The sequence below is a fragment of the Ictalurus punctatus genome, chromosome 6 (assembly GCF_001660625.3).
Source record: "Ictalurus punctatus breed USDA103 chromosome 6, Coco_2.0, whole genome shotgun sequence".
Lineage (NCBI taxonomy): Eukaryota > Metazoa > Chordata > Actinopteri > Siluriformes > Ictaluridae > Ictalurus > Ictalurus punctatus.
Window position 1 is genome coordinate 30754994 of NC_030421.2, and position 26720 is coordinate 30781713.

General features: G+C 40.0%; 1 protein-coding gene across 9 annotated transcripts in view; it reads right to left on the reverse strand.

Moving 5' to 3' along the window:
* The window catches only part of pcbp3 (poly(rC) binding protein 3), an 85383-nt gene extending 59122 nt beyond the window's left edge, over positions 1-26261 (reverse strand). For 4 of the 9 annotated variants that reach the window (XM_017469067.3, XM_017469063.3, XM_017469065.3 and 1 more), the window contains exon 1: positions 25936-26237. The gene's annotated coding sequence lies outside the window, so the exon portion shown is untranslated. Of the gene's footprint in view, positions 1-25935 lie in introns of all 9 variants that reach the window. The other 5 variants (XM_017469069.3, XM_017469062.3, XM_017469066.3 and 2 more) reach the window with 3 other exon arrangements.
* Between the last annotated feature and the right edge of the window lie 459 nt (positions 26262-26720).

Below are 26720 nucleotides of genomic sequence, written 5' to 3' on the forward strand. Positions count from 1 at the left end.
AGTTCGGTGTTATTAGTATAGCACTTTTAACTATAGCTTTACAGCATCTTTACAGAAATCCAGATGTAAAATTAGCTCCCTAATGAGCAAGCCAGAAGCGACAGTGGAAAGAAAACTCTTGCTGAGACAACATGAGGAGCCAGTACAGATCCCATCTTCTTCTAGGTCACACTGGATAGTGTGTGTTGTAAATCATTACAGTATACAGAATAAAGACAAACAGTATTCAGTATGTTAAAAGAATGCTCAGTATGAGCATTTTTTGAATAAGAGACTGGTGAAAGGCACCAGAATGTAGTTAATTTGTAAAGCTGCACCAGAATACCTAAAATGAGGATGGACTGCCCTCTATTGGTAAAAAAAAGAGTAGCTCCACAAATCAGAGCAAACAGTTTATACAGGATCCTGAGCTGCAGCTCTGGGTCTGCTTAGCTGCTATATTATCGCGCTCATGGATTGTTTAAGCTTGTGGATGACATTTATAATTATTATTTTTAAATTAATATACTAGGATGTGCTGGGTGGGGGGGTGGGGGGGTGGGGGGGTAAAGTGGTTAGCACCTCACACCTCCAGGTTTGGGAGCTCGATTCGTGCCTCCACTCTGTGTGCACGGAGCTTGCATGTTCTCCCTGTGCCATGTGTCATAGGCTGATTGGCATCCAAAAAAAAATGTCTGTAGTGTGTGAATGGGTGTGTGAATGGGCCCTGCAATGTGTTGGCAGCCTGTCCAATATGTCCCCTGCCTCGTGCCCCAAGTCCCCTGAGATAGGCTCCAGGCTCCCTGCGACATATCTTTGAACATAAGACATATCTACCAAGGTCAGGCCAGGGTTGCAGATCTGGAGCCTACCCCAGGAACTCTGGGAGCAAGATGCAAATAAATGCTGGATGGTATACAAATCCATGCACACAGACATTCACAACTACTAGCCAGTCCACCTACCAGTATGTTTTCTTGGGGGGGAGATGGAAGGAAACCCACACACACACACAAAATCAGACCCAAGTTCAGGATCGAACCTGAACCCTAGAGCTGCGAAGCAGCAATACTACTCTCTGCATGACCACCATATCTAGCATATGTTGATTTAGATAACTGTCGAAGCACTGTAACTTTTTTACCCAAATTCAACAAAAATCAACATGTACTATAGAGCAACTTAAAAGCCAGTAAACTAATATAATTATGTGGCCATTTTTTTGGAACAGATCAGATGGACTGGAAACGCAACTCTGTCTTATACACAGTGCCACTCTGGAAAACTGGCTGCAAATGAAAACAAAACAAAAAAAGGCTCCTTTCAAAAAGCATCTTTCGAGGGTTGAGTTCATGCATAAACACCAAAGCTCCTGTTCTGAAACCATCCTCAGCCTGCAAATATCATCGAGTTGCTTGCATCAGTGCACCGGGGTAGGTTGTTTGATTTCAATTTCCTTTGCTTGATATTTGTGGATGTAAAAACAGTAGCATGAAGATATCTGAAGGAGGTGACTGTGCTAATCCTGTACTCAGAGCCTCTTTAAAACCATTCTATGCCTCTAGGGTCCTAAAAAGACTTCAGTTTTTATTAATTATATTTATGAACTTTGCGATGTTTCTCTTCCAGTTAATTATCATTTTACTTGAAATACACAGCCAGATTTAGATATTTATATAGTAGAATAAGTAGTATAAATATACAAATTTTCTTTTTACTAGAAACACATAGTGCAGATTAAGTGTGTTCTTTCCACTGTCCTTATTTGCACTCCCTTTATAAAAATCTGGGCATGCTGCACTATAATAGCCAGAAAACCACAACTTGTCCCGAGCTCAATGTCTCCAGAGCCAGTACCATTGAGTATGTGCTTGTAAATCTGCACTGTCAGATCACAGAGAGACATTTGATGTTTGTAATCACTGATGTGCAAAAACATGTAGATAGGCCACTTTATCAAGTGTAGTCATTAGGGAGTCTGTGAGACTGTCACAGCGCGCACCCGTCATATCTTTTGTTCCTTTGAGAACATGCTCATTATAAACAATACAATTCAAGTCAAAACTGAGTACAGCATTCCATTTGTTCCATAACATACAGATGAAATTAAACACTCGGTGTGTGTTCCTCAGTGCTCAAATTGTCAGATAGAGTGTACAGAAAGCAGGCGAGTTAATTGTTTCCTCTGAAACTGCCACAGGTCTGATCTCTCATTTGACAAAGAGCTACAGCGGAGAGACCCGTAGATTAACATCTATTAGGACACAATGTGAATTCAGCAAAAGGAGACTCAGCACATATCTATCATCTCATAAATGGTTAATGATATCTAAAAGCTAATACGTCTCACTAGGATTTCTCTGGTCTTAAGAGTCTAACCATCATGCACTCTGGCCTGACCCCTGCTCAGATAGCCAGGTCATGAAGAGACACTGAAATGGAGGTGTGGGGGTGTGGATCTGTACAGTAAATCACTTACCATAAAACAATTTGTTTAAGAGAGGGGGAGAATAAAGTACTTTTATTTATAGCCAAATGGAGTATGGAGGCAATAATCCTATGCGCATCAATGGGTAAGAGCGAGAGACAGAGAGAGAGAGTGAGAGAGAGAGAGAGAGAGAGAGAGATTAAGAGCTAAGCAGTTATATGTTGTTAAAACCATTTTGCGATAAACAATATATCTACATCTACAATATATCTACACAATATATCTACATATATCTAAAATATATTCATATATTGTGTATATACTGCATTTATATGTATCAGGGTACTCAAATTACACAGTCTTTTTTAATCTGCTTGCCAGGGCAGTGTAAAAGCTGTCTACCCTCTTCTGCATACATAAGCTCACAGACACCCATGATTGGCTAGTGTCACTGTAATTGACAGGGGAGAGAGTATGCAATCTCACACACACACAGAACATGGTCATTTTTGCTGCCATGGTTCATGGATGGCCGTGGCATCAAACGTGCAATTTCCCATTGATTGGGGAGCACTTTTCTGTTGCGCCACTCGGGAGTCCAATATTTACACAAATTATTCAAGGAAAATTAACACACTCACTATCTCCTGAGATGGTGACAATGCGTAACTATATAACAATGAAGTCAGTGTTCTAAAAGTATTTCAGATGCACCGTAAAAGTATAGTGACATAATTTATCAAAATATTATACGTTTTTAATTTTAGGGAACATTAGAACAGTACAGGAAAACAGGAAAACAACTACGCTTTTAGACAAAACTTCACACGAATATTACATCCTGTCTATCAACGATGCTAAACAGAGAGATTTATTCAACATAGACCGAGTAAACACAACCGGACCAAGCGTTTTTGCTCCCATAGATTAAAGGAATACTCTGGCGTTTTCTCTATCCCCTGTGACCATCACAGACAATAATTTTGACATGGCCCCGTACTGAGAAAAGAAGAACAAAAAAAAAACAAAAAAACAAACAAAAAAAAACCTATAATGACATGACTTCAACAGCCATTACACTTTAATAATGAAATGTTTAGGATGAGAGAAACGTCTTACTAAAGCCTTGCTGTAGTTTTATCCAACTTTTGAACACTTACAGGTAATTCTGGTTACTTACACTTTTCTGAAAGGAGTCTGATCTCAAAAAGAATGAACTATACTGATTTTAAGATTACTTTACAAATATCTTTGACTTAAGCAGTCATTAATACATTCTACAAACAAGTGCCCTTAGACATCAAGTATACGTATCATTTGAATAAACTGGTTTTCTGTTCATTTCTCGGGCCAGGGAAATGTGTCATAATTTGTGTCTGTGGTACTCAGTGGTCCAGATGTAATAGACTGAGATTAGGTTGAAAGAGTATTGAATAATCCTTTAAAGACCTGCACCTATAACCAAAAGAATATGGTTCAATTCAGACAAGCATCTGCGGTTGTAGGAATTGATCCTGCAGCCAGAAGGGGAACTAATGTTACAGTCCTGTCTTAACACGACTGGGCTCTTGGACCATCTCCTCAGCCCCGGGATATTAAATATGCTGATGCTGTTCTCTGGCCCTGTGCATCTTTCCTTGTGAAAAAGGAAAAGCATTGGAGTATGCAAAGTCAAGTCTTTTGCAGCAATACACTTGCCTACGGATTTTGCAGGTCAGTAAATTGATGCTACTAGAATTTAATTAAATATTGATTCTTTATATAAGAAACAAAACAATATGGGGTGCACTTTTTCCATTTATAGTTATGTTTAATGTTGTGGAACATCTCCTGTTATCACTTATTATATAGCAGGTACTGTATAAACAGTCATTCCCTTACAAACCTCTCTTTCCTCTAATAAAAGACAACAAAACATAACAAAAATCACAAATTGTCATGCTACAGAGAAACTGCAAAGCCCTCTATCCTAAAGACGTTCTCAATGAGGAAAACCTAAAGGAACAGCTTTACCTAGGACAGAAAGCGCTGACATTAGAGACTACTTCCACATATGCCAAATAAACATCACACAACGGTCATAGCACACTGTGTAAGCTGTTACTATAAAAAAATATATAACATATACCCAGAGCAATGTACATTTATCTCATTTATACAGTGTATTTGAGCAGTTGAGGGTTAAGGGCCTTGCTCAGGAACCCACTGGTGGCAGTTTGGTGGTGCTGGGATTTGAGCTCATGATCTTTTGATTAATAGGCCAATGGCTTAACCACTGACCGACCACTGCCCCCATAGTAACATGCTACCACTACTGTCAGAGCTGCTGTCATTGATCAACACATTCTGACTAAGCAGATTTGAGAATTTAACAGCACTCTGGTATAAACGATAACAGTGATGTACAATGCACAAATTTTAATACATAATGTCAGTGAGGGTTATTGTGAATGTAATTTCTGTAAACATCATCATATACAAATGCATCTTATAGCTGAAATACACTGTACATACAGCCGGCAAACAGAACACATATTTATTTATAATTATTACCTGCAGTGTGTAAGCCTCAAGACACTGTCATCAAATTTACCAGCAATCACCCAAATATTTTCCCTTGCCGTCATGAAATATTAATAGGACCTAAACTATTTATATTGAGAGCATTAATAATAAATGACAGAGCTTTAAAATTTGTGCTTCAAATCAGAAGGCATTTATTTGATCCATTTCTGTTGAGTCAAAGATATACTACCTAACTACTATTAATGACTATATCTACTATTAATTACATGCAGATAAATGGCACCTGTCAAGGGGTGGGATATATTAGGCAGCAAGTAAATAGTCAGTTCTCAAAGTTGATGTGTTGGAAGTAGGAAAAATGGGCATGGGTAAGAATGTGTGCGATTTTGACAAGGGCCAAATTGTGATGGCTAGATGACTGAGTCAGAGCATCTCAGAACCGGGGTGTTCCCAGTATACAGTAGTTAGTACCTACTAAAATCAGTCCAAGGAAGGACACCCGGTGAACCGGCGACAAGGTCATGGGTGCCCAAAGCTCATTGATGTATGTGGGAAGTGAAGGCTAGCCCATCTGGTCTGATCCCACTGTATCACAAATTGTTGAAAAAGGTAATGTTGGTTATGATAGAAAGGTGTCAGAACACACAGTGCAATTCTGCTTGCTGCTTATCGGGCTACGTAGCCACAGACCAATCAGATTGCAGACCCCTGTCCACCACTGAAAGCACCTAATGGAATGGTATGAGGAACATGACAAAGAGTTCAAGGTGTTGACTTTGCCTCCAAATTCCCCAGTCCTCAGTATGATCGAACATCTGTGGGATGTGCTGGACAAACAAGTTCGATCCATGGAGGCCTCACCTCACAACTTACAAGACTTAAAGGATCTTCTGCTAACATCTTGCTGACAAATACCACAGCAAACCTTCAGAAGTCTTGTGGAGTCCATGCCTTCACAGATCAGAGCTGTTTCGGTGACACTTGGTGTACACAATATTAGGCAGGTGGTTTTAATGTCATGGCTGATTAATCTTTGTGTGTGTTTTACATGTAGGACAAATGAAAAAAACATGCCCTTTTCTACCCTGAAGAGGTCCAGGCAATGGCAAAGTGACAGGAGTGATTGGTTTATGTCTGGGATATCAGGTGTGATTACCAGCAGGATGAAACTGAATCAGCAGTGATGCTCTTGGGATCTTCAGGCAAAGATGTGCAATCAAAATGTTTACCTGTACTGACATTTTGTTTTATCGACATTATCTCTGGAAATTTGCAGCCGTCTAGCTAAATTTGAACTGTTTCCCTGCAGTAATCTCTACAGTATCTCTTCTTGTCCATCTATTCCTGGAGACAGCAACAAATACAATGAGCAAACTGATGTTTGTATGGGAAATAGTTCCTTTATAACCTTATACTATATGTCTACTGAAGGAATTAAAAGACCAAAATAAAGTCAGTTATTTATGCAACACCGTTTTGCAATTATCAAAAAAGAGCTTGTTTTTTTTTTCTTTTTTTTTTCTTTTTTTAAAAACCCCTCTAGCTAGCATTAAGCATAAACCATGTATATTACGTTACAAATGGAAACATTAGCAGTGGGATGGTGAAGAAGTGGTGAGCATGCTGCCTTACAGCTTCAGGGTCCACAGTTTGATCCTGAGCTCAGTTTTCTGTCCATGTGGAGTTCCCTAACCCTTCCCACACTAAATTCACTAGATAAACTAAATTTCCCCTAGGTGTGAAACAGTGTGTATGGTGTATGGCTCTGTAACGGCCCAGCATCCCATCCAGGGTGTATTCCCACCTCACACCCAGTGTTTATGGTATAGGCCCCAGATTGTGACCCTAAACAGGATGAAGTGCTTACTGAAAACGAATGAATGAATTTAAACATCATGCTGCATCATTAAACATCATGTTGCTTGTTTACATGTTGTATCAAATCATATGTGAAATAAAAACTGAGAAAAAAAGATTATAATTTAGAGGTCAATGTGAACCATTTTGACTGCGACTTCAGGTCATTTTGGTAAATGCTTTTTAAATGTAGAATTTGACATGGTGATTTCCTAGTCAAAGGTCATGTTGTCTCCATATTCCATTGAGTACACTGTTATACAGCATTAGACATTGATTGAATATGGTTATCTACTGCTGCCTGCTACCTGCTGTTTAACCCATCTTTTGTAGTTTAGAAGTTTACAACCCCAATTCCAAAAAAGTTGGGACATGCAAAAAAAAATTTTTTAAAAATGCAAAAAAAAATAAAAATAAATTTGAAAGTCATTTGAGAATTCAATTCACCCTGTACTATATTAAAAACACATGAACACATTATTTGATGTTTTACTTTGTGAATTTAATTTCTTTTTGAAAATATACACTCATTTCAAATCTGATGATGTCTGCAACACACTCCAGAAAAGTTGGGACAGTCGACTGTTTACCACTGTGTGTCATCACCTTTTCTTTTAATAGCATTTATTAAGAGTTTGGGCGCTGAGTGAAGACACCAGTTGGTTAAGTTTATCAAGCGGAATTTTCCCCCATTCATCCATTATGCATTTCTCCAGCTGCGCAGCTATACGGGGCCTTCGATGCCTTATTTTCCACTTCATAATGTGTCAGATATTCTCAGTTGACAGGTCAGGGCTGCAGGCAGGCCATGCTAGCACTCAGCTTACACAACCATGCGCTTGTAATCTGGGCAGAGTGTGGTTTAGTGTTGTGCTGCTCTGGATGGCAGCATATGCTACTCCAAAATGTGTACATATCTTTCTGCATTAATGATGTCCTCACAGATGTGCAAGTTACCCATGCCATGGGCACTGACACACCCCCATACCATGACAGACGCTGGCTTTTGGACCCGACGCTGATAACAGCTTGGATGGTCCTTTTCCTCTTTGGCCAGCGTCTGTTTTGACACGACGGCTGTTTTGTCCAAAAACCTTTTGAAATGTTGACTCGTTGGACCACAAAACACGATTCCACTGTGCTACTGTCCATCTCAGATGTGCCCTTTACGCACCAGTCTTTGACCGGATTCCTTGAATCTTTGAATTATATTGTGCACTGTAGAAGGTGAAATGCCCAAAATCCTACTGATTTGTCTTTGGGGAATGTTGGTCTCAAAGTGTTGGATTATTTGCTGACGCATGTGTTGGCAGATTAGTGAACCTCGACCCATCCTTGCTCTTGGAATACTAGGCCTGTCTTGCCGGCTCCTTATATACTACGATTAGACGATTGCCTCACCTGTTTCACATCAGCTTCTTGATTGACAAATTATCAAATTGCTATTAGTCTTAAATTGCCCTTGTCCCTACTTTTTTGGAAATGTAATTTAATGTGTTATCTCTCATCACAACAAATTGTTCTGATGTGACAACAAACCTGACTCTTTGCTAAAGATTCTTTGCTAAAATATTTATCACATTTTCAAATTGCCCAGCTCTGATGTAGACTGAGATACAACTTGCTTCTATTAATCTACAAATGAGCTTTTATAGGTGATTTGAAGAACCATACACAATATAGCATAGTGTCTATGCAGCACATCCTTTACGCACAGTCCGTGCATTATTAAATGCTGAGAATGTTCCATTAACATAAATGGGGAAAAAAGTCACTTTTTGTGGGAACTGCAGTAATAAAGCTGCACAACAGTCAACTGCAGAGCTGAATGCTGAAATCATCATTGGTGATCGTCAATGAATCTCTCACCTAATCAATTAAACATTATCCCACATTCTATTGAGTTCGATTAACATGAAGCAAACGTTAAGTGCCTGACGAGCATGTTCATGGGGAAAAAATGGGCTACAATATTTTGCTGATTCAAACTGATCCACAAAAAAGAAGCGACTAAGGCTGTCACTGATGCTGAAATGACAAAATAGTAAAGCAAATAAATAATCCCTGAAATATTACTGCTAACACTGTGCAACCTAGACAGAGAAACCAGGGATGAAAGCAAAATTTCTAAGCAGCAGTTGCCACAATCGGTGCGACGCAGGTGTGTGTGTGTGCTTGTTGGGCTGCTCGTGACTAAAACCTTTGAAAATCCACTTTAAGACGTTGGGGAGTGTTCAGCAGTGGAACTGAGCTTTCAGCAGGCCGGAACGCAAACACAAGGAGCGGTGGGATCACAATCACATACACACAATGCGCACGCATACATACACACACACGCACGCGCGCGCGCACGAAACTGCTTAGAAAGAGTAAGCAGAAAGTCAGCAAAGTGCTTATGTACAGAAACAGCGAGCAGGACACCAGGGGTCTATCTCTTCCACACAAAAACACAAAGACCAACAGTGGAGCTTAGAAAAACTTTTAGCAAATATGAAAAAGAAAAACCACTAGGCTGCATGCTGTGATAGGACAGTAATCAAGGACAGGTGTGATGTAACCCGATGCAAAGCAGAGTTACAGTTACCAACCCAAAGCTGTTTTTTTTTTTTTCCCTACAACAGAACATCCTGAAGTGTTGTATTCTTCTTATACCACAGCAATTTGCCAATTATTACAATTTTTAATTTATTACTTGAATAATTTGTATCTATTTATAGTTATGTTAATGTGGTAGAATGCTACATTGTAGCAGCTATAAACAATCATTCCCTCATCAACCTCTAAGTTGATGTTATTCAAACAAAAAATGCAGCTAGTTATGTTACAGAGAAAGTGCATTTCCTTGGTCCTAAAAACCTACTGACCGTGACGACATCCTGACACTGGACGAAATCCTGACACTGAAAATAAATGTATTTATTTTTAGCCTTATTTTATGTGGAGCGTCCAGGATACAAGTCTCTGCGCAAGTTGTTAGTATGGAAACAATAATGTATTAACGAATTAAGCTCATTAATATAATCCTGTGATTTGTCTTGTGATCTGCATTACTATCAGAACTGCTTTTATAGAAAATTATACCAACAGTTCGTTCTGGTCCACTAATTCGGTTGGTCTGGTGGCGTTCCAAGAAGGCTTATATTTCCTATAACCGCAGTGGAACATGTCACTGTGTGTATCACTTCACTTGTCTGTGTTCACCACTTCCTAGTTCTAAATAGCTACTAAAATAGGTTAGCAACATGATAAGCGGACATGGTAAACATGACTATTTTTCATGAATGTAACTTCTGTTATAAAATATGAAAGCTCGTCAGATGAAGATGAAAAGGAAGAAGGGACGCCAACTTTACCGGAAGCTCCTTTAATGGGTCAATCTGTGAGCAAAGAGAAGCCATTAAGTGAGTGTGGCCTCTTCAGGATCCATTTACTCTAGCAGAGCAAAAATAAACAACATTTGCCCATACTGTTTGCAAAATGTCACTTATCTGATATTAATTTCTTGCTTATAGACCTGTTTAAAAAATCTAGTTATGCTGAATATATTGAACATACAGTTGGATTCAAGATGGCGGCGCGGTAGCATGCAGCGGCCATTTCGGATCCACTGATATGGTGCATGTTATGTGTAGCCTATACCAATTTGGAAACATTTTAAACAGATGTACATCGGAAGCACTGGTGTACATGTCTACCATCACCAGATTCTGATGAACATTGGTTAACAAAGCTCAGGAAGAATAAACGAAGGACTGCGGGATGAACTACGAGACCTCGGGCTATTACGCGAACTGGGACCAGGGTATTGCTTGATGCAGCTGGCCAGAAGAGAGGGCATTGGAAATGGTTTGCAAGGAAAGCGAGCCGGCATCCGTGCTAGGCTAAAGGCTAACCCAAGCCGTCCAGCTCTATCATCCATTCTCCTCTCCAATGTTCGCTCTCTTGACAATAAACTGGACCTACTCAAACTACAGTTAACTACCCAGCGTGAAATCAGGGTGAAAGTAGCATGAAACCCAGCGTGAAATCACTGCTGTGTTTTAATTTTTACAGAAACATGGCTCAACGACAGCATTCCGGACACAGCCATTCAGCTAGCCGGGCTAACCGCACATCACACCGACAGGATAGCAGCACTGCCCGGTAATACTTGTGGCGGTGGTCTGTGTGTTTACAAAACAACGAATGGTGCAGGAATGCCATTGTGGTTTCAAGCTATTGTTCATCAGTGGTGGAGTTTATGACCGTGAAATGCAGACCAAATTACCTGCCCAGAGAGTTTACCACCATGCTCACTGTCACAGTGTACATTCCACTGTGAAGTCTACAGGTCTATCAGTAACTTACAGACAGCGCATCCCGATGGATTTTTAATTTTAACCACACAAATTTGAAATCGCTGCTTTCAAAGTTCGACCAGCATGTTGATTTCGCAACACTTTGGACCTTGTTTATACCAACATTCACGGTGCTTACAAGGCTGCACCCCATACACACTTCAGCAGCTCGGACCACATCTCAGTTATCCAAATCCCAGCATACAGACTACATCTGAAATGTACCAAACCAGTTCTAAAACAGGTTAGAACCTGGTCTGAGGGAGCCATCTCAGCATTTTGCTTTCAAGACTGCTTTGAGAACACAGACTTGAATATGTTCAGAAAGGCTGCTACATACCACATCACAGACTTGAAGGAATACACAGTATCAGTGACTGGCTACAACAGCAAATGCATAGATTATGTAACTTCCTTCAAGACCATCACCACACGTGCAAACCAGAAACCGTGGATGACTGCTGAAGTGCGATTGCTCCTGAAAACCCGAGACTCTGCCTTCAGGAGTGATGAGAAGGTAGCCATCTGCACAGCAAGGGCCAATCTGTCCCAGGCTAACAAAGAGGCAAAGCACTTTGTCTGGCTGCAGTAGACGTCAGGAAAACTCTGTCCCGTGTCAACGCATGGAAATCTGCAGGTCCTGACAACACACCCGGCCAGCTCATAAAGCTGAGCCTGCTGGGTTTAAACACCTCCCTCTGCAACTGGATCCTGGACTTTCTGACCTGGAGACCCCAGTCCTTCAGGCTTGGCAACTCCACCTCCAGCACCACCACACTGAGCACCAGTGTTCCCCAGGGTTGTGTGCTCAGTCCACTGCTTTTTACCCTGCTGTTTCATGACTGTGCTGCAAAGTTCAGTTCTAATCTCATCATCAAGTTTGCTGATGACACTACAGTTGTGGGTCTCATGAGCAACAGTAATGAGTCAGCATACAGGGAGGAGGTGAACCAGCTTGCAGACTGGTGTAGAGACAACAATCTATCTCTTAATGTTGATAAGACTAAATAGCTGACTGTCCACTTCAGGAGAACCCAAGTGGACCACTCACCACTGCACATCAACTGAACATCTGTGGAGAGAGTCAAAAGCTCGAGGTTACTTGGTGTGCAGATGACAGGGGACCTCTCCTGGACTCTCAACTCAAGAAGGCCCAGCAGCGAGTCCACTTCCTGTGGACGCTAAAGAGAGCCAAACTCCTATCCTCACCTCCTTCTACAGAGGGACAATAGAGAGTGTCCTGACCAGCTGTCTCATTGTTTGGAATGGGAACTGCACAGCCTCTGACCACAAGGCCGTACAGCGGATGGTGAGGACATCGGAAAAGATCATCGGGGTCTCTCTACCCACCATCGACGCCTCATTCACCACCCGCTGCATCCGCAAAGCCATCAGTATTGTGGACGACCCCTCTCATCCTTTTCATGGACTCTTCACCCTCCTACCATCTGGCAGAAGGTACAGGTACATTTCTGCCACCTGCAACAGACTCCGCAACAGTTTCTTCCCTGAGGCACTCAGATTACTCCACACCCGGCTGCTTCACAACACTCACCTGGGCTAGTCAAACACCTAATCCAGGAAGACTCATACCACTGCACATTGCACTTTACATACAGTATCTGCATCAGTCACTTTATCCTATGGAACTTGTTTTTGCTGCCAGTATTGCTGCTATGTTTGTGCTGCTACATTACAAAATAGCTACAGTCCATGTTCTGTGTATTTACTATCCTGTGTATTTATTGTTTTGCACTCATCTCACACTGTTGTGTATTTGCAAATTATGTAGTCTTGTATACTGTTTCATGTTGCACCATGGTGTTGAAGAAACACCATTTCGTTACAATGTATTCAAGTTATATAGAGGAATGACAATAAAAATCCACTTGACTTGATATATAGCATATTGCGGCTATACTGTATATTTGCATGGCCGTGATTAGTTATGAATGCACCTCGGGTGTGTTTTGCTTTTTTTTGTTGTTTTTAATCAATTTATTAAGGCGCTGTAAACTTTGTCGTTACATATTATATCGCAATTGTACAATACTGTCGTATTTTGTGCAGGCAATTAGCTTTGTTTTATTGTAAATAAAAAAGCCTTATAAAGACATATTAAACAAGTTGATTGTATTTCAATAACTTGCTGTATATACCAAACACACAATAACTGAAATCAGCTTCTGAGGCGAGTAAACATTCAATTTCAATTAATTTACTGTCAATTATAGATGCTGCAGCCATTGATTCCACCATGTTTTCTTACTGACACGCCCCCAACTCGGAAACTCTGGGCTCAAAGAAAACCCAGAGTTTCACTCGTACATACGACTTTGTGGTGGCGTACATGTGCATTCAGCTCGTAAATACGATCGTTACAACATGATTTGAACACACCATTAATCGCAAAGAGCCAATTCCAGTTAAGCAGAAGTAACACATGATTCCACCTGTTTAATCAGTTGAGCTTGGCTTTCCATGGACTCGGGCGTGGCTTCTGCTTGGTCAGAATAAAAACCTGCACCCACACCGGCCCTTTCTGGATAAGATTGGACACCCCTGCTCTAGGATAATAGCATGCCTTGTTGTGTGTTATTCCTTACTGGTAGTTCTTATATCACTACCATTTCAGTAACAGTAAAATTGGATTGTTTGTAACAACTTTGTTGCAAGGGGAAAAAAAAAAAGAGAAGCATTTCTCTCAGAAATGCTTTTTATGCAAAATTCAAGCACGGCCCACAGCCAATAGTCAGATGACTATTGACTGCTTATATCACTTGGCATAATGTGCCTTAAGCAATTAAGACCAGTGCCATATTGTTAGCAGGCAGGCTGAGTTCTGATCAATATTGTCCCCTTTGGAATCAATTGAGTGCTTTTTCGTTGCAAGTTGTTAGAGAGAAGTCCTGACATATCTTTGGCCATCTACCATGACTGTCTGTGAAAACAAATTAATTTAAAGACAACTTCTTCAAAATTGTGCTCCAGAAGGACAAATTAAACGCTTTCACTAAGAATTGTGAGATATAAAAACATAATTGTAGATAAACTGGAATAGCAGCCCCGATCATGGTTCACTTGAACACCACGTGTCAAACACAGAAAGGTTTTGATTATGCTCTGATTTTCACAATGGCATCAGTGTGCTTGATTGCGTGTTTGATTCATGGAAGGTGATTCACCTTTGTGGCCTCAGTGGCCTCATGTAATACTCTGCATTCTGTAGCTATACAGAATTGCTTATTAAATGACTACCACAGAAATGGCATATACATATATAAATAGGAATTGTACAAATGTTCTTCTTTTCAAATAAAAGAATCAGGTTAGTTTGTTGAAGCAGCGGTGCTGTCTTCTGAGAAACGAGAGTGAATACAAAAAAAAATAAATTAAACACCATTGACTAATAGCAGCTCATACAAGCATCCTACCACAGAAAGACTGATTGCTTATTGAAAAACATGGTTTAATAAATAAGTACATTTACAAAGGAATTGTTCTTTTATTCACCAGCATGATAAATTACCAAACCCCAAGACATGCAACTGAGCCTAAAATTACCCATGATTGAGTTTCTCTAATCTAGAAACTTGCCTGAGGTAAACCTGTGAAATATTAGGATCTAATGGCTTGTGCAGTCTCACAACACAGTTGAGGAATGTCTTTAAAATGAACATCATTTACATCCAACAAATCAGATTTTTTAAATGATCTAAAGTGGTTTTTTTCCCCCCTCACGCAACTCAAAGGTATTCCATTATCATATAGCAATATAATATGGGCTTATCAGTGCTTTTTCAATGCACTGCACTTTAATAACATTTCAACTGCAGCCATTAACTTCATAAAATGTCTAATCGGCTAAATTTTCCAGTAATGGTCTGCACTTATATAGCGCCTGTTAACCTTTGCGGTTCTACAAAGCGCTTTACACTGTTTCTCATTCACCCATTCACACACACACACACACACACACACACACACACACACACACACACACCAATGGCAGCAGATTAAGCCCGTTATCGGGAGCAACTTGGGGTTCAGTGTCTTAATGACACTGATGATTGCATTGTTTACTACAAATACTATAATGGAAGGGGAGATTGAGAACAATGAAGCAGCAGTACATTTGCACTAGTGGTACATTTACAACTACAAATTTAACACATTGCTTCTCTAATGTACGTCACAATTTTACATTGACTCAGCCACAGAAATTGAAAAACACCCTAGAAAACTTAGCCTTAAATTTACCCATAATTAAGATTTCGTAATCTATAGCTTTTCCTGAGGTTAACCTGTGAAATATGACATTAGGTATGGAAAAGCAAGCTTTTTTTATTTGCTGTTGTATTCTCTATTTTTGTTTTTTGTTTTGTTTTGTTTCAACAGTCTTTTAGTTCTGCACTTTATGGGCTCCATAAATAACACTCAGCTTTAAGAATTCCATCTGAGTCACATAAGACAAGGTGGCGTACACAAACATGATAGCGGCTCATTTTCAGTATCCAATTCATTCCCTGCACAATGCATGTGGGTTATTCTGATACTTCAGTGCATTTTACATGACCTTGGTTTTAATTAATTGGATTCCATAGATACCCTTCATATGTCCCATCTCCTTGTTTTTCTGAGTATTGTACTGGTATGCATTGTCCACATTCTGTCTCTATATCCCTGGAGATGCCACACAGTTTCCCTCCATCCTCCAGAGAGAGGCAGGGCTTTGTGCCACATTACCCATGTGCCTCCTTGTGCTGCCTGAATCATTAAATTCGAAGCCGAAGTCCTTCTTTGTCAAGACGGAGCGAGACATCTGGTTTTGAAAATCATGAGCAATAAAAAAAGAGACAAACAAAATATTTCATAGTGTGCAGTGCTGTATATTAATGACGCTCTCAGATAACTGAAGCTAAAGGAAAGCTGTTTTACATTTACAGAAACCTTACACGGATTTCACGTGTAATGTGATCACGTGAAAAATATGTGAAGGTGCATTCTAACATGTCATGCCTTTAAATTGTACATTTGAACTCAATCAGACGTGAGAAGATATGAATAATATGTGACTGTGTGGGAAAGTTTACATGAGGAAATATGAATCGTGTAGGAAAATCACCAGAAAAATGAATCATGTGAGAGAAACACATGAAAATAAATGAATCATGTGGAAAAATCACATGTGAAAATAAATGAATCATGTGGTGGGGGAATCGCAGGTGAAACGTGTGAAATGTGTGAAATAACAATCCTGAAAAAAAAAAAAAAAAACAATTCACATGGAGAAAAAACATGAATCATGTGGCGGAAATCATGTAAGAAAAGAATAATGTTGACACGATCACATAGAAAACGAATCATGTGGGAAAAAAATCATATATGAAAATTAAATGACTTGTGGAAAAGATTCACCAAAAAACATGTAAGTGAATGAATCATGTGGAAAAACTATATAAGAAATATAAATGAAGCACATGACATACAAGCCCAATTCCAAAAAAGTCGGGACGCAGTGTAAAATGTAAATAAAAACAGAATGCAATGATTTGCAAATCTCATCAACCCATATGTTATTCACAATAGACCACAGAAAACATTTCAAATGTTTAAACTGAAGAAATGTACTATTTTGAATGTATAAAAGTTCGAGGTCATTTTGAATTTTGATGGCTGCAACAAGTCTCAAAAAAGTTGGGACGCGGGCAACAAAAGCCTGGAAAAGTAAGTGAATTGTTTAAAACCACGTGTGTACATGTTTCACACGAATCACTGAATCATTCACATGTGAAGTTGGTGTGATTCTTTGTGAGGGTAGCCGTGTATAAAATCTACACCTTTAAATGATATTCATGCAGAATCAACACTGTTGTAACATCTGAAAGCTGATCATTCCGGAACAGTTACATACAATATGTGATTAGTTATGAACTAGTTATGAACTAGTTATAAAGAGTTTAAAGGAAGGCAGAATCGATTAGAGTGCACGGATCAATGACGAGGCATATATGAAAAGATAGCAAAAAAAAAAAAAAAAAAAAGGTCTTTAAATTAGCACGGGAAAGGAGGTGTGCTGCGATGTTTACCAAACCACTCCACACACTCACCCCCTTACAGAGCAGTGACATTAAAACACTTTGATGATCGGGAGCCTTTAAAGTCTTAATCCTACAAACGGCTCCTTTACAAAATTCAAAGCCTCATCCGAGATTTGAATAATGTTCCTACCAACCTCCCCAACTGATATTAGCCTCACACACACACACACACACACACACACACACACACCTTTTTTTTTTTCCTCCATCCAGGAATAGAAAGAATAGACGGCCCTCTGCCCTATCTTCAGATTTACCTTCCTACTGTAAGAGATAGGAGGGATTGTGTTATGATCTAACTGAAAGCTCTTCTCTGTCTTCCCTAGGTAATCATCAAGGGGAATTAGCCGCTGGATAAAATTCCAAACCGTGTGGGAGATGTCTTGCTTCACTAAGTAATCTGGCACGCAAATTTGCCTGCAGGAAGCAGATTGCTCTTTAAAAGTGTCAGAAATTAAAGCTCTTATTAATGACAGGCACTAAAGACTGAGGCACGTTCTACTGCCCACTGCCTAGTTTAATATTTTGTCAAGGGGAAAAAAAAAAAAAGATTAATCATGATTATGTATCACACATGTCACATTTAAATACTATTCCTCAAAATTGAAATGATTAATAAACAACATCAAATCAACAACAAATCAGGAGCGGTAATGAAACGTGTACAAATTTACATAAGTATCCACTTATAGGACACAGTGATGATATGTTGCTCATAATGATACTGATGATAGTTTAAATAAAGTTACTGATAGCTTGTTGATAGTGTAATAATTATCCACACCAGATTACCAAAGTGTTACTGTTTTGCTATAGTTGTATTTACGGCTATATTCATTCAAATGTATACATCTTAAAGTAAAAATATTACTGCCATTCAGTCATGCTAAATGTAATTTTTTTTAAAGACAATTTAAATAAAATATATTTTATCTTCATTGATATTATCACAGATTATGCTTAATTACTTGAGGAAAACCAAATACATACGTGCAGTACTGTGCAAAAGTTTTAGGCACCCTATTTTTTTAGTACAAACTTTTGTTATAGATTTTTTTTATTTGATGACTTCTACATTATCGAGTCAGTACAAAAAACATTTTAGCTTCCCAAACATTAGTTTTCTAGCACAAAATTAAATGTTACAGAAAAAAAAAAAAGTTTGTGTGTCAGTAAAGAAAGCAACATATTAAGCAGCATATTCAGTCATAAAGCAGCATAATCAGACAAAAAACACAATGAAGGCTGCTGGGTTTTGCTGCAGAAATAAGATGCGAGTGCGACAGTCTCCAGAAGAACCGTGTCTGGTTCTGCGAGACGCTCGATAAAACTTACAGCTCATTTCCTTATAAAACTGCACACATTGTACTGGAGACTAATAATTTTATTTCTATGTCACACCAAATACTGACTTTGTTTCATTTACTCCTGTTTACTGCTCGTTACGGTATTTTTTTTTTTAAATGTAGAAACATTTAATATTCATTATTTCATTACGATATATTTTCTGTTTAGATGATTCACAGTTCTGTATATGTAATGTGAGAAACTAGCTGTCTTGCTGGATGTGTGCTTTTCATGTTAAAATAATCATATAATCATAAAAGACTCCTAAATATTCCTAAATTAATAATAACCTACAAGGACGTGTGATGCAGTTCAACAGTTTTATTCTTCTTACGCCACAGCCATTACGCCACTAACAATTTTAAATGTATTAATAAGCATCACATCATGTTTTAAAAAAACAAACAAACAAACAAACAAACAACCTATTTCTACTTACAGTTAACATTTGAGAAATGTCCATGCTTATCATGCATGCTATAACAACTATAAACATTCCCTCTTGGCCTCTCTTTTTTCTCTCTTGAAGTTAATAAGACCAAAAAATGCTAAATTGTTATGTTACAGAGTAACCGCATTAAAAAAATTAAATTAAAAAAATGCTATAGACTGTCCTGTGGTGGAAAACACATTAACATGCTAGCAAAATGATTCCATAGCATAACAAAGCTACCAACTCCCTTGATCACCAATGAACTCTCAAACGTGCATTCATATTTGTAATGAGCGGTTTGTGCACTGCAATGCTACTACTGCCATTTCGATTGCAGATCTGGGTAAACTGGGCCTGCTCAGCATTTCTATCCATGTCACACATCATCATAGGAGGTTAACTGCATGGTTGTATCATGCAGCACACACCTGTCTGGAAGCATCTGCACTCATTAAGGTTCTTCAGTCATCCAGCTTTTAATCTGTCAGACACATGTATATTGTATGTATATTCTTCAGATCATGGTGTGGATTTACTCCAATTTGTTTTTTTTCTTTCATTGGTGCATAAAAAAAGCCATTCGAGTTCCTTCTTGTGTAAAACTTAAAAATGACCGAGTGACTGACTGAGTGAATGACTTAAGAAATAGATGTGTGTCAGTGACCAAATGAGTGTGTGTGTGAGTGAGTGAGTTAATTGAGTGTGTGAATGAGTAAATGAATAAGTTATTGATAGTGAGTCAGTGAGTGAGTGTATGAACGAGTGAGTGAGAACAAATTAATGAAAGAGTGAATTAGTTAGCGAGAAAATGGATACGTGAGTGATTGAGTGAGGGAGTAAATGAGTGAGTGAGTCAGTATCTTCATAGTGCTTCACGTCTTAAACAAAAAATGACACACCAACTGGCCTTCCCTGAGAGATTTAAGGCTACCAGGCTACAGAGACAGTGCCATGAACACAACAGCTTTGTGTGCTAGTCTAGCTGGTAGAGGGACAGCAGTTCCGCAGCCATGTGATTTTGAGCTCAGTGGTTTGCCACCACACATGCTGTTCATCTCTGTTCAGAGAACTAATCTGGAGAGCAATGGCTCTGGCTCATAGAACAGCAAACTGTGCTGCACAGGGATGAAGTGTTCTCTCCTCTTCCATCTGCTACCTTACACAGTGCACTTACTGCTGACTTAGCTGGACAGATGCTTCGGGAGTGCAAACACAAACCACTCGAAAGTGTGTCAAGCAAGCATAATTGTTACAGAGAGGGCATGGAAAAGAACTAGGCAGAAGATTAGAGAGAGAAAAGCAAGAAAACAAGGAAGGGCGCAATATATTTGAAGGTTCTGAAAAATGCCCAGAAAAAACTAACATTTTAAATGGGAGGATCTCATGTGAGTCCATCACAGGGTTAGAAGAACCTCTTGAGCAGGACATAACATGTTTCCTCCTCGCTTCCTCCCAGCCCTTCTCCTGCTGAGGCCAATCTGCCCATCATTGCAGTCCCACACTGCCTGGATGGTGATCTTGCCAAGGAGCAGGTGGAAGCGTAGCAGCAGATCCTCAATGTAAAAAGCCCTGGCCAAAATCTCTGGAGAGGAATCCATTTGTGCCACCCTGTCACTTTTTATCCATGCCACCCACGATGGCTAAAACTCAGGAGACCGAGGCAGCTGGGAATCTGGTCTATCACCTCATGTGCAGTGTTTCCTCATGCTTAGTCATGTGACCCACTGACACATTCACACCACTGAGAAGGGTGTGACTGCATGTGTGCAGTAGAAGGGGCAGTTGAGCGAAGTCTCACACTTCTAGGGACACTCAGCGGATTATGTCTAAATAAAGCCTCTGCACTGCGTGATTCACAAGGCCAGTGATCCCAAACACGAAGACACGATGCTGCTTCAGCTTCAGAGAGAGAGAGAAAGAAATGGAGAACGCGTTCGTCACTGAAGTGCCACAGCTTAGCAAGAGCCTTGAATAATCAGTGGTTAAGCTCTCAGCCCTGCACATGCACCTAACACAAACTCTTTCACTCACTAATCAAGCCAAACCTCACACATCCCCAGAGTGTCAAAAGCAGGCAAGAAGACAGGCCTCTGTATCAACATTGCCTCATTTATTATTTGCCTTGCTTTTAGTGACATGATACTTTTACAGTACTTTTATTTTTGTTATTATTATTTGACTTTTACTCTACAGCTTTTACACACAATTTATTATATGCGGTAGTTTAATGTATTATATACGGTAGTTTAGTGGTTAACATGTTTGCTTCGCTCCTCCGGGGTTGGGGGTTCGAGTCCCACCTCCGCCCTGTGTGCATGGAGTCTGCATGTTCTCCCCGTGCTTCAGGGGTTTCCTCTGGGTACTCCAGTTTCTTTCCCAGACCAAAGACATGCGTTGTAGGTTGATTGGCATTTCCAAATTGTTTGTAATGAGTGAATGGGTGTGCGATTGTGCCGTGCGTTGGGTTGGCACTCTGTCCAGGGCATCCCCTGCTGTGTGCCCTGAGTTCCCTGGGATAGGGATGGATGGATTTATGGATGGATGGAGCCAGTACATAATATATAGATTTTTTTCTTCTTGTTTTTTCACTACTATCATTTATTGCATTATTATTATTACCTATTTTATTATTTTATTTTTGACTAGGTTCTGTCCATTTATGTCGCACACATAAATTTAATATAAATATTACACATAAATATTCTTTTTAGTTCACACCATGCTTTACTGTGTAAAGTAAAAAAAAGAAAATAGAGAGATAAACAAACTAAATTTTTATCTGCCTCTTGTATGCTATATAAATAACAACATTTTGTTGTTGTTATAATTATAATAATACTTATTATTATCTAACGAGGCACTGACTCCACGCTCACTCACACAAATCCTTCACAAGGTCATTGGTTGTGTCCTGTCCCAGGCTTGAACTCTGATACAAACTGAAGTAATTAAACTGGATCACGGACAAATTAACACCTTGGGAGATTCTACTTAATTACACATCCGGCGCCAACTGACTTTTGCGACCTGTGATAGAGTGAGTTGAGAAGAATGTGTGCTGTTTTCTCTGATCATCCCTGGGAATCATAAAAAGCCTGAGCTTTAAGGCCGACTCCACCCCCTCTCTTGCTCGCAGGCCCCGATTGATCTCACGGCCCATCGGCGGGTTAAATTACACTGCAGAGTGGCTCTGCACAAAGGGCTCCTGGATTTCACAGGCCATAATTCTGTACCGCCAACTTCGTAAAGGTGCAGCATTTCAATCTCTGCCCCCCTATCACACACACACACACACACCTCAGGGCGGCTCTTTGGATTGTCTTATGAGTTATGTCATGAGCCTGATGCTGATACCTTCATGAGAGAGGGTGGATAATCACCTTTGCCAGTTCACCCTTAGTATCGAGCAAGTGTGCACTACATAAACCATGACTCTCCCTACAACAAGTGTTAAATGAAAACAGGAAACAAGAACTACAAAAATCTAATTCCCACACCCTGAAGACAACGCACATCCATTTGAAAAGTTTAGCACAAACAGGTCTCCATATAATTTTGACAGTGAAATGGATCTGACCCTGAGGGCCAGGCTACCACTGCGTTCTGGCACAGAGAATGAGAAAGAGAAGAGAAATGGCACGACCCATTCATACTGAAGCTCTGCCTATCCAACAGCACGGAAGCAAAAACAACATGGGATCCGGAGGAATAAAAGAAACAGCCAAAAGCCCAAAAAGACCAGCTGCTTCAAGAGCATGGCTGTCAGTAGGGGGGAAAAAAAATGTCTGTTTAGAAAGAACATTATAATAAGAAGTCATCTTGCAAGTAATAACTTTTGCCTAAAACTTTCTGTCATGCATCACACATCTGTCTGAAGCTGATGGAAGTATACACAGAGAGATAAATATGTAACTGAAACTAATCTGGAGTGGTTTAGCAGGTTTTTAGCCGCTCATCGATGACATTTTAATTTAGCACAGCTTAAAAATCGGGTCCGTATATACGAGATAAGCTGGGTTCAATTTTAACACCCAGCTTTGCAGTATAAGTCCACCAAGGGGTTGAAACAGGAGCACCGCTGGAATCAGCAGACGAAATGCAAATCCGTGCAAGCAAACGTTTTAAAAACAACTTTCCTTCAAACATAAATGATTCTGTTTTGCAAAGCATACTTGTGGTGAATGCTTCCATGGCTGAGTTTCAGAAAACAGACAAAACTGATGAAAATTCAGGTTTTCACCAGCATACTGTATTTCAGCATCTCTATTTTAAGAAAATACATTTCAATCGAACGAATGGAAATTTTTATTCATGACACTTTCTAACTTCCCCTTGACGTCTGCCTTTAAAAGACCATGCTGTATAACAAGCCAGTTTAACAAAAGTGGCGGTAAAAACAGTCAGTATGAGCGAAGATGTCTAAAACCCTGCTAGCTAAGTGCAGCTTTCTCAAGCACTGAATGCCAAAATACGACCACATTGTTGCCATAGCAGAACAAGCATAAGCCTGATCAATTCAGTCTGTAATCAGATACTGACTCGCAAAATGCCTGCAATGCTTCTGCACAATCACACCATCAAAACAGAGACGTTTTTTACTCTGTACATATGACAGCCAACAGAACAGAACAAAACTATATGGAAAATATAACTCGTTATTTAAGTGAGTCTTTAAAATTCGGTAGCAATGTTATTCTGCCATAAGTAGATATATTAGGCTTTAACTATAGAGGTAGGCAGGTAGTCTCTCAGTGGAGCTGGAATTAATATCTCCACTTATCCAGATTTTAAAATGCTATCACTTTACCTCTTAGATACATCCAAAACGCAAATACTTTTAAGTTCAGGAATTCACAATTACTCTATATACAGTAGAAAATGATCAAATTTCACAAAGTGAAAGGTTTCCCCAATTTCTTCCATACATACACTATCCATTCCCCACTACATGACGGTCTTAACTGAGAACCAAGCATTAATATTAAGTTCCTTAAAAGAAAAGCAGCTAGAAATGAGAGGTTCTGAAAAGTGTTGACGCACTGCTGTTTCTAGGATTTGACAGAGCTGGAGAGGAAAGAGAGGGGGGCAGGGTGAAAGAAGCTCATCAATTACGCATTCAACATGGGATGTGATATATGCTTCTTAAATAAAGCTTTTAGTCTAATACATTCCACACAACATTGTGGGCTCATAATATAGGACTAGGCACACCATAAATACATTTACTTGACAAGACAGTGACACTGTGCTAATTAAAAATATTTTTAAAAATGAGAATAAAAGTTAAAAAGAAAAAGATCTCGTTATATAATACACTCACAGGGTGCACAACAAAAATTTTCCTGAATATGAAGCTGATATCACCACAGTTACACAAACAAACACTGAATCGAATCAAATGCACCGTAGGAATACCCATTTAACTCGCTAGGATTTAATCCTGCGCTGGAGATTTTTAATGTGTATGTGCTAAAACGTGTCACCCCGCTGTCTCGGCTCCACTTCCTGCTTGGATCTGTCGACTGCCTGCGATGAAATAAAGCAGCTTTTTAATTTGAATAATCACTTGTTCTTTATCTCACTGCTGGAAACAGGCCAGGGTGGCTGCAAAGGGATACTAGTGTTAATTAAGACACCTGTTCTTCTCTCAGTTTACTTGCCTAATCAATGCCTCCGCACTTCCAACATCCCCAGATAATTTGTGGTCTACACTGCAAAACAAGCCTGCAGTCTCAGCATGATGATGATGAATAAAGCCTCCCATAGCTACACCCGACGAAGCACTTAGTGAAATTCATCTTTTCTTCAAAAAAAAAAAAAAGGCAGGATAACGCGAATGTGTGTGAGAAACTGGAAGTGTTCACGTAATGTAAAATCAAAACTAACTACACTTCACGGTCATGGCTTCAAACAATCCTGTAACGGAGACCACTGCAGGCCCAAACTGGAGAAGAGAAGAGACAAGATTGTGATGAAGTGTGCTTCAGCGCAAGAGCCAAAGAACTTGAGGATCTCAGTGAAATATGTTCAGTCAGTACTGATAGCTCAATCACTTCTTCAGGAAAAATCTAATTCGAGGCAAAGTGCTGCAGAGTGGAGGACCAGGAACTAAGCAGTTTTTTTTTTTGTTGCTGTGGCTGCACTGGTGTGTAGATCATGTTAATGCTTGAACCGTCCGTCTTGATTGGATCAGTCCTAGTCCTAAAGTAATTACAGTTTCTGCTACGTCATTTGCCGTTTGTCTTCTCTTTCTCTGGAAATCTCCAAAGCACATGCACTGTCAGGTTTACCATACAATATCTGCTTATACACAGCCATGTAGCTGATGATTTTGCCTGGAGGAACTTTTAATAAAGAGCCACAATAAGTTTTTTCCTGAAGCAAATTAAGGTTGCAGTAAGTGTCTCGTTCAGAGGCACTACAGCAGCAGATTGGAATCAATAAACATAAGCAGAAAAGTAATGATACCAATAAAACTACCAGGGCAGAACAAAACAGAGCTGAAGTACACACTTAATACAATTTCTTTTTTTGCAGTGAGGATATGGAGGGCTTCTAACGTGGCGCAGGTGAAGTCACAGCTTGACAAAGAGAAAGTTGTATGAAGCACTCAGCATGAGTTGAATTTGGGCTCAAAAGCCATGACAACAAACATCCTAATCCCTCATGGCTCTACCCACTTCCTCATGAGAGGAAGTGCCAGAGGGAGAACTTAAAAAGCCAGAAAAGAAAGAGATGACGGGAGAGTTAGTGTTTGTTAGAGGATGTACCATGTGGGGGAAAAGTGGGCCAAAACACATGCAAAATGAAATCAGAGTTAAAAATAATAGATGAAGAAAACAAAAAGCCCAAAGGAGAGAAAAGCTATTATACCTTGTGAACAGCTGGAGCAGCTCTGCAGCCGGTCATGTTAGTGCGGCTCCTTACCTGCGGAGGCTGAGACGGGATGGTGAAGAGAGGAGAGTTAAAGGGGCTGATGGGTACAGGGTCCAGGCCAGTGCAGTCCGGGAGGGAGGAAGGACGGAGTGACAGGGAGCAGGGAGACGGGGAGGCCAGAGGGGGGAGAGGAAACGCTGCTCCTCTTCCTCTTGCTCTCTCTGCTACAGACACACACACAGTGAGACACACACGCACACACACAGAAGCACGCGTGGGCGCGCACAGAAGAGGCAGACACCAATACCTGCAGCCAGTCAAATAAGAGGAGAGTAAAGAGTCCCCTGCATGCACGCACGCTTCGGCACTAGGAGGAAAGACACAGCTCACTTCCCACTCTCTCCCAGGAGCCAATCACGTGCCAGCAAGCTGCTTCTCTTGCGACCAATGGGAGCCCAAGCAGCGTTTCTCTCATACCAGCCAATACGTGCAATAGCTCATACCCAATCGGAATAATGAATCTGAGAGCAGTGCGAGGCTTCCCTTTCTGAAGGACAGACCGAGCAGTGCACTCAGCCAGCGAGTGTGATTTAAGACTGCAGCTGACATTAGAGTAATTAGATTGTGAGGCACTTAACCCACCACAATAACACCGCATGTTCCACTGCAGAACTGGCAGAAAAGCTTCTTCATTTCCACACAAGGGCTTCGGCAAAGCGTGCAGGACTTAATCAGGCGCAAAATAAAAGCAGCAGGGGCAGAGAGAAGAAACAAACTGACCTAACACACTTATATCCCAGAGTGTATTCATTCTGTATTTATTATGCAATTGTTAA